Source organism: Rhineura floridana, chromosome 5, assembly GCF_030035675.1.
Source record: "Rhineura floridana isolate rRhiFlo1 chromosome 5, rRhiFlo1.hap2, whole genome shotgun sequence".
In the NCBI taxonomy this organism is placed as follows: Eukaryota; Metazoa; Chordata; class Lepidosauria; order Squamata; family Rhineuridae; genus Rhineura; species Rhineura floridana.
Window position 1 is genome coordinate 55463051 of NC_084484.1, and position 5377 is coordinate 55468427.

The following is a 5377-nucleotide window of genomic DNA, read 5'->3' on the forward strand; positions in this document are numbered from 1 at the left end:
TAAATCCCATTGAACTCAATAAGCATGCATATGGTCAATCCATTCTCAGCAAACTTGCACAGCATCCCATTTCTTACGTCCTGGATCAAAAAACAGAGAAATTCACTAATAGGAAAAAGAAAAACCTTGCAGTTTAAGAATGTAACTACAAATTTGTAAAAATGCAAACACAATTTGGGTTAGCCTTTCACATTCCAATCCACTTCCTGTTTTGGTAACATTTGTAGAACAGTACAATATCTCAGAGAGGTCAGATCTCCTGCTCCCCTGGTGCATTCACTATAGTTGCCCAATTTCCCTGCTTTTTAAAGTTTGATAGAAATAACTGTTGGCTATAGCTACGTTTTTAAACCATACATTTTTTGCCTATTAGTGAATTTGTTTTTTATCCGGGTGGTTAGAAGTGGGATCCTCTGCAAGTTTTCTGAGAATGGATTGATCATTTGCATGCTTTTTGAGTTCAGTAGGATTTACTCCCATGCAATCATACTAAAGATAAGTGAAACTGGCCACGGGGGAGGGGGAGGAGGAGAAGGAGAAGGGGGAAGGAGCCCTAACAGAACTCCAGTGGCCAGAGTGGTTTAACAGTCAGTCCCTCTTCTGGTGATTGTCACTCTATGAGGGTAATAGGTTAGGAAACAGTTCTAACAATTCTCAGCACCTTTCACAAACTACACTTTCCACGATTCTTTGGGGGAAGTCATGACTGTTTAAAGTGGAATAAATGTCCGTCATGGGTGCAGCCCTCTGATTAGCCAAGCCAAAGAGCTGTTGGTCTGGCTTTTAGAACACTGACAGTTGACTCTTACTGAGCCTGCCTGCACCAAAATAGACTCCAGTGTTAAATTTCTTAAATTAATTAAAAATCAGCCATGCATTTTTTAAACTTTCAAACTGCAGAAGATGGTCAGTAATAGGATTACAGATACTCTGTGAACATGACTGATTTTTAATTAATTTCAACCCATTATGAAACCACTGACAGAAAAAAGTCCAACAAGGTTCTGGATTTTTTTTCTTGTTTTACACTTTGAACCCTAGATTCTCTCTGAGTGTTTTGTGTATTGCCATGAAACTTTAGAGGGTTGTTAAGCAAGACTTTCTAACTTCAGAACTGTAAGTTTTGTAAGATTTTGTTTTGAAATGAGCTTATGGGAAGCAGCAGAATGGCATGGGGGTATTTTCAATTTAACATGGCAGAACATGAAAAATCCAGGCTGGCTACAGTATACAACGGCCACTCTTGTTGCTGTGTAATACAGAGCAATTACAGCGGAGTGGATTCCTTGGTAGCAAAAACACCCAGTACCTACGCTCTGCTGGCTCACACTGACTATGGCAAAATGGGGTGTAAGGGAGCAGCTTGTTCCTTTTTCTGTTTTAGACCAGTGTTTCCTAATTTTGCTCCCATTGGCAATAACGTGGGAGGTGAAAATTAACAAATATAATTCTAATAAATTAGTAACCATTCATACCTTGCTGGAATAACAAAACAGATCCCTCAACAAAATGATAATTAGGTATTTTAATTTCTTGTAGAACTGAGGTGGTTTACACTATTACCTGCAGTTTTGTTTGAATTTATGTATTTGTGATTATTTTCTAAATGCTCAAATCTATCAGTTGGCAAGAGTTAATTATTTTTCTAATTCCTGAATCTTGCAAAATGTGTTGTATGAAACTGTTCCTATGGGATATCTGTGAAAATAGATGAGTCACATGCAAAAGAGATAATCCAGCACAATTTGGTTGGAACCAAGTGTCATTCAAATCCATGGACCTGACAACCACTCTTTTCCATAAAACTTAATCCTAGGTATGAGTGTACAGGATTGCAGACTAAAGTACATCATTAAATACTAGGGTGCAGTCCTAAACCTCCTTACTAGGATGTCATACTGAAGTCAATGGAATTTAAGACTCAGTCTCATAATCCCATCACTGTGGGCAGTCCCCCCCCCCAGCATTTGTAAGACCACTCTGAAAGCCAGTCCATACAACACTCAACAGTCATATGAGCAGCACATACTCGTGGGTCTGCAGCTTAATGCTGAAAGGGTTGTGTAACAGACCTTATTGCCAAGTGATTATGTAAACTCCATTAGTCTGAGACTCAAGTCAACTTCTGGCTAATTTTTGCTGGACTAGGATATGGCCTGAGTGTGGTGTATTAATTCTAAAGGGCACAAATCCACCAAAAGAGTCATTGAAAGATACGGAATGGGTTGTATTAACTAAGTCCTACTCAGAGTAGACCCACTGGAATTAATGAACAAGTTAGTCATGTCTATTAACTTCAGAGGGTCTACTCTTGAGCAGGACCAGCACTGAACAGCACCCAATGTGATCTGTAGCCCGACCCTATGCATTTTTACTTTGCAGCATGTCTCAGGGAGCTCATCAGGACGAAGGGCCTTATTCTTTATTAGATTTATTAGTCACTTGTTACCCAAAGATCTTCAAGCAACTTACAACACTGTGAAAACCATAATAAATATATCATACCACAAAACAATACCCACCCACCCTGTACAGCCACAGAAAGCTTTGGCAGCACATCAGTATAAAGCATCATCTTAGTCAAATGCCTGGGATCTTTGCTTGGCACCAAAAAGATGTCAATGAAGGCGCCAAGCAGACCTCACTGGGAAGCATGTTCCACAAAGAGGAGCCACAACTGAAATGTCCCTCTCTTGCCATTACCTTCCAATCCTCCCTCAGAGGGGGGAACCTGGAGAAGGGCCTCAAAGAAGATCTAAGGGTGTTGGTAGGTTCATATCAGGAGAGGCGTTACAAGAGATATTGGGGTTTTGAGCTGTAAAAAGCTTTATAGGTTAAAACCAGCAGTTTGAATTGGGCTTTGAAGCATACAAGTAGCCAGTTTAACTGGAACAAAATTGGTGTTACATGATCTGTTTGCCTTGAACCCATCAACAAGCAGGCATTCTGCACTAATTGAAGCTTCTGAAGTTTTCAGAGGCAGCCCCATGTAAAGCACATTGCAATTATCCAATCTTGAGGTTAGCAGAGCATAGATTACTTTAGCCAGCTTATCCATTCAAATAAGGTCACAGTTGAGCCACCAGCCTAAGCTGCTGAAAGGCACTCTGCACCTCTTAGACCACCTGTGCCTCAAGTGATAGTAATGGATCCAGAAGAACCTGCAAACTCTTCCAGAGGGAGTGTGACCCCCATCTACAGCAGGATACACACCCCTTGGCTGGTCAGAGGAACCACCCAATAGCATTTCAGTCTTGTCTGGGTTAAGCAGCAGATTATTGGTCCTTCTCCAGGCCATTATCTCAGCCAAGCACTGATTCAGCACATCCACTGCCTCACCTGCAGAAGATGAAAAGGAGAAACAGAGCTGCATGTTGTCAGCATACTGATGACAATGTACTAAAAACTCTGTAGCAGTTTCATGTTAAGTAACATGGGGGACAGAACTGATCCCTGCAGGCCCCCATACAGGTGAACCTGTGGAGCTGAGCAGTGCTCCCTAAGAACTACCTTCTGGAGCCAGCCATCCAAGCAAGAATGGAACTATAGCAATGTTGCTTTCCCAACTCAAGACACTCACCCCGGAAGAATACCATGGTCAATGCTATCGAAAGCCACTGAAAGATGGAGGATCAACAGTCACGCTCCCCTTGTCTCTCCTGACAGGTCATTGTGCAGGGTGACCAAGGCAGTTTCCGTACTAAAACTAGGTCTGAATCCTGATTGAAATGGATCTAGAAAATCTGTATCCTCCAAGAGTACCTGGATCTGGTTGGCAACAACCCATACTCATAGCATTATTTATTTATTGTGGCATTTGAATGGCTGCCCCATATTGGCCAGCTAACAAACAGAAAACCATAAAATACAATTTAAAATATTAAAAATTAAATACAGAAACAATTGCAGGAACAAAACAATTGTTAGAGAAGACAACCAATTTCATGGCATGAATACGGACACATGACATACAACGGGGCGTAGATATTAAAATTATGGACTTTAAAAAGCCAGGGAGAATCAAAAACCAACCAACCTCCTGTTGGCACCAAAATTACCCTCAAGGCGGTGTCAGACTATCCTTGCAGAGAAGAGTATTCCACAGCTGGGGCCACATTCACACCATACATTTGTTCCACTATTATTCCACTTTGAACAGTCATGGCTTCCCCCAAAGAATCCTGGGAAGTGTGGTTTGTGAAGGGCACTGAGAGTTGTTAGGAGACGCCCTATTCCCCTCACAGAGCTACAGTTTTCAGAGTTCTCTGGGAAGAGGGACTGACTTAAACCACTTGGTGAATTGAGAATAGAAGCCTCCTAACAACTCTCAGCACCCTTCACAAATTACACTTCCCAGGATTCTTTGGGGAAAGACATGACTGTTTAAAGTGAAATAATAGTGGAATAAATGTAGGGTGTGAATGTGGCCTGGGATGCCACTCCTGAGAACTGCTTCTAGTAGCCACCCACACTTTTCTTGGCAGCAGGAGTGAGGCCTCTGAAGAGAAACGTAAGGTTCAAGTAGACATATCTGGGAGACACTCTTCTTCCTAGTAATTCTAATTCCAAGCAGTGTAGGGTTTAAAACAGGTGTGGGAAACCTTCTGTTCTCCAGATGCTACTAAACTATAATTCCCATCATCCCTGGCCATTGGCCATGCCTACAAGGATGGATGGGAGGTGTAGTTCAGCAGTATCAGAAACACCAACGGTTCCCCACCTCTGGTTTAAAAGGTCAAAAACAATACTTTGAATTAGGCGTGAAAATGGACTTGGGGCCAATGCAGCCGACAAAGCACTGGTGCAAGACAATCACATTGCCTAGTCCCAGTTAACAATCCTGCAGCCCTTATTTTTAAACAACTGCAGTTTCCAGATCATTTTCGAAGTGCAACCCATTGCAGTTATCAAAATAGGAGGCTAACAGCACGGGGATGTGCGGCCAGGCTATTTTCTGCAGCTGCTATATCACCTGAAGCTGATCAAAAGTGCTTCAAGCCATAGAGGTGACTTAAGTCTCTAACTACAATCCTAAATCAATGAGCCTTAACCTGCAAAGTTAAATGGAGAGATGCAGAATCTGTGGTCCAGCCAGCATGGCCAACAGTCAGAGGGGATGATGGGAGTTGTAGTCCAAAAACATCTAGAGTGGCAGTGTTTTGCATCTCTGCTTTAGAAAAACCACAAACCTTTGGGAACTTTTGTAGGGTTTCCCCCCTCCTAAACAGCAGCAATGGGCTACAGTTACAATCAGGAATGTGGCATGAGGGGGAGGAGGTTAACCCTTTCCTCCCAGTTCTAGTCTTGATGAAAATCACCTACCCGCCCCCACCCTCAAAGCTGTTGTCCTTGTAAGAGAAGCTTCCATTGGCACCAA